Raw genomic sequence first — 12,997 nt, forward strand, 5'->3', positions numbered from 1 at the left:
CAGCATTTTTGAAATTATTAAATCGCAGATTAAAAGCCTTAAGAAAGTGGCTCCTGATTCCTCCGGTCAGAGGGTAGCTGGCTTCATTGTCCTATAACACAGTCATCACAATATAACCCACGGTCACCGCGGCTGGGCTCTAAGTCCAAGCCCTTCCCCGCGGTCTCAACCCTCCCGCCGACCTCACAAAATGGCAGCCGCCCTTCTTCACCCGCCGGGCTCTGAGTCCAGCCCCTTCCCTCACTCTCACCATCCCTCTCTCTCTCTGTCTCTCTCCTTCCCTCTCTCCTCCTCCTCCCCCCCTCTCCTCCCCCTCTCTCTCCTCCCCCTCTCTCCTCCCCCCCTCTCTCCCCTCCCTCCCTCTCTCCCCTCCCCCTCTCTCCCCTCCCCCCTCTCCCCTCCCCTCCCCCCCCTCCCCCCTCTCTCCCCTCCCCCCCTCTCCCCCTCCCCCCTCTCTCCCCTCCCCTCTCTCTCCCCTCCCCCCTCTCTCTCCCCTCCCCCCCTCTCTCTCCCCTCCCCCCCTCTCTCTCCCCTCCTCCCCTCTCCCCCCTCTCTCTCCCCTCCCCCCTCTCCCCTCCCCCCTCTCTCCCCCTCCCCCCTCCTCTACTTTTTTCATAACATGCCCTCAAAAAACTCTCTCTTCCCCCCAGTCTCTCTCTCTCTCTCTTCCCCCAGTCTCTCTCTCTTTCTCTCTCTTCCCCCCAGTCGCTCTCTCCACCCCCCCAGTCTCTCTCTTCTCCCCCCAGTCTCTCTCTCTTTCCCCCAGTCGCTCTCTCCCCCCCAGTCAATTCAATTCAATTCAATTCAAATCGTTTTATTGGCATGATAAGGTACATCTTATGTTGCCAAAGCATCGAAAAACATTTATGGTTGAACACATAAACGCAGATCTATTCATACAGTGTATAAACAGATATATCCCTGAGTGTATAAATATACATTCGTATAATTTGTATATACTCTTTTATTAGGTTTACTGGTTCTCCCTCTGTTTATGGCAAGCTGTAACATAGTGTGCCGCTAAGGTTACACAGTTTCTCTGTTCCCCTGTCTCTCTCTTCTCCCCCCAGTCTCTCTCTCTCTCTCTCTTCCAACAACAACATGCCCTCAAAAAACCCTCGGCACCGCCGGGCACTCCAGCTAGTATTAAATATTTTGTTCAACGAGGTTTATGTGCTTTTATTGATGAATTTAAAAAGTCTCTATTAAAACCTGAGCCAGTGTGTTGTGAGACAAAGAGCCTTGTGTCCAATAAGGGGAATAAAGGCCCACAGCCTCCCCTGGCCCTGAACAAGGGACTGGAGAAACTCGTTGCCCTGTGGATCAAACAATCAGCCAGCGCTAGTCCCGCCGCTCAGGCTCCCCGATTGGTTGGAGGCCCCGCCGCCGGATCGCTCCTCCAGCCGCACCCCACTCACTCTCTATTGGTCAGAAGCTCCCGTCAATCAGGCCGCGGGCCTGAGTCACGTGTCCCCGAGGAGATCACGTGCTCCATCTAACTGACAGAGCTGGGGCTGGAATCTGGGAGAGGGACCGCAGTAAGTGCGCCCCACCTCGGGACAGTGCGTCACAATCGGCCCCACCTGGGGACAGCGCGTCACAATCGGCCCCAGCGCACCTGAGCTGCTCACCAGGTCCCGCCCCCTTACTGTGCCGCCATTGGTTGGAGGACCCCCCGCCCGCTCGGTCCTCTAGCCCCACCCTGCTCACTCCCTATTGGTCCATACTCCCATCAATCACCCAGGCAGTGTGAGCTGAGCATGCGTGGACCTTGGCAGCAACCACTGACACATCGGGTGAGAGAGCTCAGGGAGCGGGTTCATGAACCCCGGGGGGACGCGGGCCGCTCACACCCCGAGCTCAGGGAGCGGGTTCATGAACCCCAGGGGGACGCGGGCTGCTCACACCCCGAGCTCAGGGAGCGGGTTCATGAACCACGGGGGGACGCGGGCTGCTCACACCCCGAGCTCAGGGAGCGGGTTCATGAACCCCAGGGGGACGCGGGCTGCTCACACCCCGAGCTCAGGGAGCGGGTTCATGAACCCCGGGGGGGCACAGGCTGCTCACACCCCGAGCTCAGGGAGCGGGTTCATGAACCCGGGGGGACGCGGGCTGCTCACACCCCGAGCTCAGGGAGCGGGTACATGAACCCTGGGGGGACACGGGCTGCTCACACCCAGAGTGTGGCCCCAGGCCCCATTATTAAAACACTCAACATTATCCGCTTCACAAACACCCGGGGTGGGCCTCAGGCCCCGAACAAGAGCCTCAGGGCCGGGTGTTTGCCCCAAGCGGGGCGGCAGCTGCGGGGCTTTCTCCCGGTGACAGGCCCGGGGTAATGGCCACCATCTTGAGAAGCTCAGGGGGCAGCAGGGCACATGCGCGTCCCCCTTGGCCAGGAACCAGGAGGCGAGAATCTTGTCAATTTCTATCCTGGACTCACAGTGATGGCTTTTGTAAACTCCTTTTACAGGCTGTGAGAAGGGCAGCATTTACAGACCGCAAACTCACACCAAACATCACATCAAGATCTGACAGAGTCACTCCATTCATCAGCACCCGAATATCATCGGCCTTTGAATGTGGAAGGAGAAATGTTTGTCTGTTCTATCTGTGGGAAAAGATTTCAAACATCAGTGTGACTGAAAAAGCACCAAGACACACACCCGAGTGAGAGTGTTCCAGTGCACTGACTGTGGAAAGAGCTTTTACCAGTTACGCAGCCTGAAAAAACATCGCACCGTTCACAGTGGGGAGAAACCGTACACGTGTTCTGTGTGTGGACGAGGCTTCAACCGATCTTCCAGCCTGGAGAGACACAAGGACACCCACACCACGGAGAAACCGTAGAAATGTGGGGACTGTGGTAAGCGATTCAATTACCATTCCCAACTGGAAATTCATCAACGCAGTGACAGCGGGGAGAGGCCGTTCACTTGCTCCGTATGTGGGAAGGTGTGGTAAACCACTGTTACCGTTCACAACCGTTCACTATTGTCACACTGTTATCACTGTTTACACTGTTGTTATCACTACACAAGGTTACCTCTTGCCATGCACGCTGTTATACCTAGGCATACCTGATGCGCTATCAATTACTCATAAAAGACTGAGAGTTAAGAGAGTAACTAAAGGCTTTTACTAACAAAAGAATGAAGGTCTGCCTCGAGTGGTCGACCGGTCCAGAAATACAAAGGGCTGGGGAGCAGTCACCTTTATACTTGGACTTGTGGGAGGAGTCAGCCGAGGCATGTCCAGGCGTGTACACAGTGGAATACAAACAGTGGTTTACCACATTCACCCCTTGTTTAAAATTGAGTCCGGCGGGGTGAAGTGTATTAAAAGTTAGTGTATTGGAGTCTCTCCGGAGGTCTTGTCTGCCGCTGTGATCGGCGTGGCGACGGCAGGGGTAGTGGAGCTTCCGGCGTCGAGTCCTGCGTGGGCTGTGGCACAGGCGTGTCGTCCTCGTAGATGTCGAGCAGGTCGCGGGGCCCAGGCCTGCCGTCTGCTGGGGCTGGATATCGGATCATGGGGGGGGGTTGTAGTGAGTAGTGGGTTACTGCGGCCCCCGAGGGTGCAAGGTCTCTTATGGAGACTGTGTCCTCCCGCCCGTCCGGGTATGCAATGTAAGCATACTGGGGGTTGGCGTGGAGGAGGTCGACCCTCTCGACCAGGGGGTCCGTTTTATGGGTCCTCACGTGCCTTCTCAGTAGGACCGGCCCTGGGGACGTCAGCCATGGCGGTAGCGATGTCCCCGATGTGGACTTCCTTGGGAAGACAAACATTTTCTCATGAGGGGTGGCGTTAGTGGCAGTGCAGAGCAGTGACCGAATAGAGTGGAGCGCATCGGGGAGCACATCCTGCCAGCGGGAGGTTGGAAGGCCCCTAGACTTTAAGGCTAGCAGGGCGCCCTTCCAAACTGTCGCATTTTCTCTTTCCACCTGTCCATTCCCCCGGGGGTTGTAACTGGTGGTCCTGCTTGTGGCAATACCCCTAGTTAGCAGGTACTGACGGAGTTCGTCGCTCATAAACGATGAGCCCCGGTCGCTATGGATATAGCTGGGGAAACCGAACAGGGTGAAGAGGTCGTTCAGACATTTAATGACCGTGGCACTGGTCATGTCCGGGCAGGGGATGGCGAACGGGAAACGGGAGTACTCATCAATAATATTGAGGAAGTACACATTGCGGTCGGAGGAGGGGAGAGGCCCTTTAAAATCAACGCTCAGGCGCTCGAAGGGGCGAGTGGCTTTTATCAGGTGGGCCCTGTCTGGTCTATAAAAGTGCGGTTTGCACTCAGCGCAGACTTGGCAGTTCCTGGTCATGGTCCTGGCCTCCTCAATAGAGTAAGGCAGGTTGCGGGCCTTGATGAAGTGGAAGAACCTGGTGACCCCCGGGTGGCAGAGGTCATTGTGGAGGGCCCGCAGTCTATCGATCTGCGTGCTGGCGCAGGTGCCACGCGATAGCGCATCCGGGGGTTCATTGAGCTTCCCGGGCCGGTACAAGATCTCGTAATTGTAGGTGGAAAGTTCGATTCTCCACCTCAAGATCTTGTCATTTTTGATTTTGCCCCTCTGCTTGTTGTTAAACATGAAAGCAACTGAACGTTGGTCAGTGAGCAGGGTAAATCGTTTTCCGGCCAGGTAGTGCCTCCAATGACGCACAGCCTCCACAATCGCCTGGGCCTCCTTCTCAACAGCGGAGTGTCTGGTCTCCGGGCCTTGGAGGGTTCGTGAAAAGAAGGCCACGGGTCTCCCCGCCTGATTGAGGGTAGCGGCCAGGGCAAAGTCGGACGCGTCGCTTTCCACCTGGAAGGGGATGGATTCGTCCACTGCGTGCATGGTGGCTTTGGCAATGTCTTCCTTGATACGGTGGAAGGCTAAGCGGGCCTCTGCCGTCAAGGGAAAAGAGGTGGACTTGATCAGCGGATGGGCCTTGTCCGCATAGTAGGGGACCCACTGGGCATAATAGGAGAAAAACCCTAGGCACCTCTTCAGGGCCTTGAGGCAGTGGGGCAGTGGGAGTTCCATAAGGGGACGCATCCGGTCGGGGTCGGGGCCGATGACTCCGTGTTCCACAACACAGCCAAGGATGGCGAGGCGGTTTGTGCGGAATATGCACTTCTCCTTGTTATATGTCAGGTTCAGGAGTTGGGCGGTGCGGAGGAATTTTTCGAGGTTTGCGCCATGGTCCTGCAAGTCACGGCCGCAGATGGTCACATTGTCCAGATATGGGAAAGTGGCCTGCAACGCATTTTGATCTACCATCCGGTCCATCTCCCTTTGGAAGACGGAGACCCCGTTGGTGACGCCAAAGGGAACCCTAAGGAAGTGGTAGAGGCGGCCGTTTGCCTCAAAGGCAGTATACTGGCGGTCCTCAGGGCGGATAGGGAGCTGGTGGTATGCTGATTTCAGGTCAATGGTCGAGAAGACGCGGTACTGCGCGATCTGGTTGACCATATCAGCTATGCGGGGGAGTGGGTAGGCATCCAGCAGGGTGTAGCGATTTATTGTCTGGCTGTAGTCGATGACCAGGCGCTGCTTCTCGCCGGTCTTAACGACCACAACCTGGGCTCGCCAGGGGCTGGTGCTGCCCTCAATAATCCCTTCCTTCAGGAGCCGCTCCACTTCGGTTTTAATGAAAACCCTGTCCCCGGCACTGTATCGCCTGCTCTTTATGGCGATGGGCTTACAGTCGGGGGTGAGGTTAGCAAACAGTGGGGGGGGGGGTGACTCTGAGTGTGGAGAGGTTGCACCTGGTGCGCGGCGGGCAATTTGGGAGCTGCTGGCTGCGGACTGTGAGTGGGGGTAGGGGTCCACCGTACGCCATCGTAACACTTTTAAGGTGGCACTGAAAATCTAACCCCAGCAGGACGGCAGCACAGAGGTCGGGCAGGACCAGAAGTTTAAAATGATCGTACACGGTCCCGTCTACTACGAGTGTCACTATGCAGTAGCCGCCGATGTCCGCCGACTGGGACTCGGAGGCCATAGAAATCCGCTGGTGCGCAGGCAGGACTGGGAGAGAGCAACGCCGCACCGTGTCGGGGTGGATGAAGCTCTCCGTGCTCCCAGAGTCAAAAAGGCAGATTGTATCGTGGCCATTTACCTTAATGTCCATTGTGGAACTGGCCAGCTGGTGCAGTCTCGCTTGGTCCAGTGTAACGGATGCCAGCGTAGGGGTCGGTGTGTCGCTGCGGGTATCAGATGAGGCGGTGTTGGGGGCCTGCTGCGTTCCGGCTGTCGTCCAAGATGGCGGCGTCCATGATCCCCATGTGGCTGGAGGCGTCCAAAATGGCTGCTGTACCGGTGGTTCGCACATGGCCGGGGAGGCCCAAGATGGCGGCCCGCATGGCCCACACGCGGCGCTGCTGGGGTTCGGGGTGGCTTTGGCCCTGCAGACGCTAGCGTAGTGTCCCTTCTTCCCGCAGCCCGAGCAGATCGCGTTTTTCGCCGGGCAGCGCGCTCTGGGGTGTTTTGCCTGGCCACAGAAGTAGCATTTCTGGCCTTGGGGCACTGCTGTCTGGCCTTGGGACACTGCTGCGGTAGTTGGGCCGTTGCTGGGGTGTGGCTGGGGTGGCACGGCGCTATGAGGCGGTCCTACCCTGTCCCAGGCTGTCATTCCCCGCGGCGTCCACGGTGCAGAGGAGTAGGCATCCATGCCCCGGTAGGCTGCATCCAATGATAGTGCGAGTTCAGAGGCCTTGTTGAGGTCGAGGTCACTCTGCTCCAACAGTCGCTGTCGGGTGTAATTGGATCTGTGGCCCGCTACAAAAGCGTCCCGGATAAGTTCCTCTGTGTACACGGCGGCCTTTACATCCTTACAACCACAGGCCCGGCCAAGCACAGACAGTGCCTGAAGGTATTCCACGGTCGATTCCCCAGGTTGTTGTTTACGACTCCCCAGAAGGTGCCTGGCGTACACTTCGTTCACTGGGCACGTGTACTGGTCCTTGAGGAGCTTGATAGCGTCCGCGTACGAGGTCGCGTCTTGGATGACCGAGTACACTCGGTGGTTCACTTTGGAGGTCAGGACATCCAGTTTGTCCTCGTCCGATTTGATTGCTGCGGAGGCGGTCAGGAATTTTTCGAAACACTTAAGCCAGTGAGTAAACTTGGTGGATGAGTCCGCCTCCCGATGATCTAAGTCCAGGCATGCTGGTGTGAGGATCTTCTCCATTATAAAAATTTTGTTAATAAAATTGATGCGCTATCAATTGCTCATAAAAGACTGAGAGTTAAGAGAGTAACTAAAGGCTTTTATTAACAAAAGAATGAAGGTCTGCCTCGAGTGGTCGACCGGTCCAGAAATACAAAGGGCTGGGGAGCAGTCACCTTTATACTAGGACTTGTGGGAGGAGTCAGCCGAGGCGTGTCCAGGCGTGTACACAGTGGAATACAAACAGTGGTTTACCACAATACCTCAGCTGACTCCGCCCATGGCTCCGCCTGCTTGCCCAGGTATAAAGGTGACCGCTTGGCTAGTATCCTTCCTTGTTGGAACCGATCACCCACGAGGGTGGGCTCTGTTATTTAGCCAATAAAAACCTATAGTTACTATCTTAACTCGTCGCTTTTCATGGAATGAATTGATAGGTATATCAATTTTATTGGCTAAATTTTGAAATGAGTGGATCGGAGCAGCCAAACGACCAGCCAAACGGCCAGCTACAACAGCCCCAGCAGCCGACCTGGCTGCGAGCCCTCCGACCGCCGTACCTGGATCTAAACCCACAGGCAGCGAATTCAGCCCTCGACTTCGAACACTGGCTGAGCTGTTTCGAATCCTACCTGGGAGCCTCCAGCGTGCCTCCGGAATCCAAACTAAGAGTCCTGACCGCCCAGGTGAGTCCTAAAGCATTTGCACTCATCCGGGACCTTGCTACATACGAGGACGCCCTCAACCTGCTAAAAGAGCAGTACCGGAGCCCAGTAAATTCAATGTATGCCAGACATCTCCTAAGAACCCGCTCGCAACAGCCAGGAGAGTGTGTAGATGAATTTTTACGGGCGCTACAAACACTCGGCAGGGACTGTGACTTTAAAGCTGTAACGGCTGCAGAAAATACTGAAGGAAATATCCGCGATGCCTTCGTGAAAGGCCTTCGGTCCGACTACTCACGGCAAAGACTGCTCGAATCAAAGGACCTCGAATTGAAAACAGCTGCAGCCCTCGCTCGCTCTCTGGAAGTGGCCCATCGGGACCTCGAGGCGTACTCCAGGTACAGTGCTGCGCAACCCTGGGACTCGGGCCCGACTCCGGCCGCAATACCCCTCGCACCGCCGCCCCTGGGACCTACTACGGCGTCGGTGTCCCGGAATCGATCGGGACCGCCACCCCCGGGACCTGTTGCGGCAGCGGACCTCCGCGATCGGGCCGCCAGCTGCTTCTTCTGTGGCCAGGCGAGACATCAAAGGGCGCGCTGCCCTGCAAGGAACGCGACCTGCTCCGGCTGCAAAAAGAAAGGCCACTTCGTAAACGCCTGCAAGGGGAAAGCCACAGACGCCAGCAGTGCCTCATGTGAGTTGTGGGGGCGGCCATCTTTGATCAAGGCCACAGATGCCAGCATTGCATCATGTGAGTCGTGGGGGCGGCCATCTTTGATCAAGGCCACAGATGCCAGCAGTGCCTCATGTGAGTTGTGGGGGCGGCCATCTTCTCCGCCATTTTGTCCAACTTCGTGGGGATCCGCGTCATGGCCGCCGCCATTTTGTTCGCCGCACTCGGCCGCCGTTTTGTCTCCAGACCCGACCACCGCCTCACCTGCAGACTACAGCAGCTCACTCAGCCATGCACTGGCCTCCGTCACGCTTGACCAAGCTCTCCCGCATCATCTGTCCAAGTCCATGATGGACATCGAAGTAAACGGCCACGCCACGACCTGCCTGTTCGACAGCGGAAGCACGGAGAGTTTTATTCACCCAGGCACGGTGAGCTGCTACTCCCTCACTGTCCGGCCAACGCGCCATCGGATCTCGATGGCGGCGAAGTCCCATTGAACAGACATCAGCGGCTACTGTGTGGTGACCCTGTCAGTTAGGGGCACGGAATATAAAAACTTTAAACTTCTCGTCCTGCCCCAGCTCTGCGCTGCCGTCCTACTAGGGCTGGATTTCCAAAGCCACCTTCAAAGTGTCACTTTGGCTTACGGTGGATCCCTCCCCCCACTCACAGTCTGCAACCAGCAAAATTTAAACCGCCCGCCGCGTACCACCTGCGGCCTCTCCACCCTCAAAGTCCCGCCCCCCTCCTTGTTCGCTAACCTCACCCGTGACTGTAAACCCGTCGCTACCAAGAGCAGGCGGTACAGCGCCGGGGACAGAGCTTTTATTAGCTCTGAGGTGCAGCGACTCCTGAAGGAGGGCATCATCGAGGGGAGCACCAGCCCCTGGCGTGCCCAGGTTGTAGTCGTTAAGACCGGCGATAAACACCGCCTGGTCATCGACTACAGCCAAACCATAAACCGGTACACCCAGCTGGACGCATACCCCCTTCCCCGCATATCTGATATGGTCAACCAGATTGCACAGTACCGGGTATTCTCCACCATCGACCTCAAGTCGGCCTATCACCAACTCCCTATCCGCCCTGAGGACCGCCAGTATACCGCCTTCGAGGTGAATGGCCGCCTCTACCACTTCCTTAGGTTTCCCTTCGGCGTCACCAACGGGGTTTCGGTCTTCCAAAGGGAGATGGACCGGATGGTTGACCAGAACGCGCTGCAGGCCACGTTCCCTTATCTAGATAACGTCACCATCTGCGGCCGCGACCAGCAGGACCACGATGTTAATCTGGAGAAATTCCTCCGTACGGCCCAACGGCTGAACCTCACTTACAATAAGGAGAAATGTGTGTTTAACACCTCGCGCCTTGCCATCCTCGGCTGCGTAGTAGAGAACGGAGTCATCCGCCCCGACCCCAAAAGAATGCGCCCCCTCATGGAGCTTCCCCTCCCCCACTGTCCAAAGGCGCTGAAGAGAACCCTGGGGCTCTTCGCTTACTATGCCCAATGGGTGCCCAATTATGCGGACAAAGCCAGACCCCTCATGAAGTCCACCTCCTTCCCCCTCTCAGCAGAAGCAGGCGCAGCGTTCTCCCTCATAAAAGGAGACATTGCAAAGGCCACAATGCACGCAGTGGATGAGTCCATCCCTTTCCAAGTGGAAAGCGATGCATCCGACTTCGCCCTAGCTGCAACCCTTAACCAGGCGGGGAGACCTGTGGCCTTCTTCTCAAGGACCCTCCAGGGTCCTGAGATCCGACACTCTTCTGTCGAGAAGGAGGCCCAGGCGATTGTGGAGGCGGTACGACGCTGGAGGCATTACCTGGCAGGCAAACGATTTACCCTCCTCACCGACCAGCGTTCGGTTGCTTTTATGTTTAATAACAAGCTGAAGGGCAAAATCAAGAACGACAAGATCTTGAGGTGGAGAATTGAGCTCTCTACCTACGATTACGATATCTTGTACCGGCCTGGTAAACTCAACGACCCCCCAGATGCTCTATCACGAAGTACATGCGCCAACGCGCAAGTTGATAGACTGCAGACCCTCCACAACGACCTCTGCCACCCCGGGGTCACCAGACTTTACCACTTCATTAAGGCCCGCAACCTGCCCTACTCCATCGAGGAGGTCAGGACCATGACCAGGAACTGCCAAACCTGTGCCGAATGCAAACCGCATTTCTATAGGCCGGACAGAGCAAGCCTGATCAAGGCCACCCGCCCCTTCGAGCGCTTGAGCATCGATTTTAAGGGGCCCCTCCCGTCCTCTGACTGTAATGTGTACTTCCTCAACATTATTGACGAGTACTCCCGTTTCCCCTTTGCCATCCCCTGCCCAGACATGACCAGTACCACGGTCATCAAATGCCTGAACGACCTCTTCACCTTGTTCGGGTTCCCGAACTATATACATAGCGACCGGGGCGCATCCTTCATGAGCGAGGAACTTCGCCAGTTCCTGCTCACGAGAGGTATTGCTGCAAGCAGGACCACCAGCTACAACCCTCGGGGGAACGGCCAGGTGGAAAGAGAAAACGCGACAGTTTGGAAGGCCGTCCTCTTAGCCCTAAAGTCTAAGGGCCTCCCAACCTCTCGCTGGCAGGAAGTCCTCCCGGCAGCGCTCCACTCCATCCGGTCACTGCTTTGCACTGCCATTAACACCACCCCCCATGAACGAATGTTTGTTTGCCCCAGGAAGTCGACTACGGGAACCTCGCTACCAACATGGCTGACTTCTCCGGGGCCCGTCCTGCTGCGGAAGCACGTGAGGACCCATAAAACGGACCCCCTGGTCCAGAGGGTGGACCTCCTGCACGCCAACCCCCAGTACGCCTATGTGGCGTACCCAGACGGGCGGGAGGACACTGTCTCCTTGCGAGACCTCGCACCCTCGTGCACCCCTGAAATACCACCGTTACCCCCCACCACTCCCCCAAATCCAGCTCCTGTAGACGGCATGCCGGAACCCCAGGAGCCTTCGTCAACCACGCAGACACTAGCATTAACATCGGATACTGCACCACCGCCGCCGCTGCTGCGCCGATCAGAAAGGCTTACGAGGCCTCCTGAGAGACTGACATACACGAACTTGTAGTACACTTCACCCCGCCGGACTCAATTTTAAACAAGGGGTGAATGTGGTAAACCACTGTTACCTTCACAACCGTTCACTATTGTTACACTGTTGTTATCACTGTTTACACTGTTGTTATCACTACACAAGGTTACCTCTTGCCACGCACGCTGTTATACCTAGGCATACCTCAGCTGACTCCGCCCATGGCTCCGCCTGCTTGCCCAGGTATAAAGGTGACCGCTTGGCTAGTATCCTTCCTTGTTGGAACCGATCACCCACGAGGGTGGGCTCTGTTATTTAGCCAATAAAAACCTATAGTTACTATCTTAACTCGTCGCTTTTCATGGAATGAATTGATAGGTATATCAGAAGGGATTCACTCACTCGTCCATTCTCCAGACACATCAGTGAGTTCACAATGATGAGAGACCATTCAGCTGCACTCAATGTGGGAAGAGATTCAAGCATTCATCCAACCTCATTCTACACCAGCGAGTTCACACTGGGGACAGACCGTTCACCTGTACCATGTGTGGGAAGGGCTTCAGTCGATCATCCCACTTGCTGACACACCAGCAAGTTCACACCGGAGAGAGGTCTTTCACCTGCTCCGTGTGTGAGAAGGGATTCGCTCATTCTTCCGAGCTTCTGACACACCAGCGAGTTCATACTGGGGAGAAAAGATTCACCTGCTCTGTGTGTGGGAAGGGATTCACTCGGTCATCCCACCTGCTGACACACCAGCGAATTCACACTGGGGAGAGGCCGTTCACCTGCTCCGTGTGAGAGAAGGGATTTAATCGTTCATCCAACCTGCTGACACACCAGCGAGTTCACACTGGGGAGAGGCCGTTCACCTGCTCCGTGTGTGAGAAGGGATTCAGTCTATCATGCAACCTGCTGAAACATCAGCGAGTTCACAAGTGACTGCAAGGGTTGGATTCTGCTGTTATTGGTGCTGTTAATCACATCCAGGACTGAACCATTTTCATTCTGAGAGTTGGGGTTTGTTTCTGCTGATGTTAATAACCCCTATAAATGGGATGGAGTTTATTATTCTGGATATATAGCTGATTGGCTTGTCGGGGCTGCTGTGTTCATTTAAGAACCGCTGTCTGATCTTTCCCCTTAATTTATGATCAGAGTCCTTGAATTGAGTTGAGGAGCAAAAATAATATGATCACGCTATTGGGGGTATTGTATAGGCCTCCAAATAGTGAGAGGGAGGTAGAGGAGCAAATCTGCAGGGAAATTGCAGAGATATGCAGGAGCTATAGAGTGGTGATATTGGGGGACGTTAATTACCCAAATATCGATTGGGATAATGCTGGGGTAAAGGGAAAGGAGGAGGAGGAATTTCTGAATTGTGTTCAGGAGAATTTTTTTCACCAGTATGTTCTTGGTCCAACTAGGAA

The 12,997-nt window shown here is 55.7% G+C and overlaps 2 pseudogenes; one reads left to right on the forward strand and one right to left on the reverse strand.

Annotated features, from left to right (window-relative positions):
• The window catches only part of LOC147119185 (uncharacterized), a 16,544-nt pseudogene extending 14,884 nt beyond the window's left edge, over positions 1-1,660 (reverse strand).
• A 100-nt stretch (positions 1,661-1,760) lies between these two features.
• Positions 1,761-12,559, forward strand: LOC147119186 (uncharacterized; annotated as a pseudogene).
• The last annotated feature ends 438 nt before the right edge of the window (positions 12,560-12,997 follow it).

This window comes from Somniosus microcephalus, chromosome 4 (genome assembly GCF_052327205.1).
Source record: "Somniosus microcephalus isolate GS21.2 chromosome 4, FLI_Smic_1.0, whole genome shotgun sequence".
NCBI lineage: Eukaryota > Metazoa > Chordata > Chondrichthyes > Squaliformes > Somniosidae > Somniosus > Somniosus microcephalus.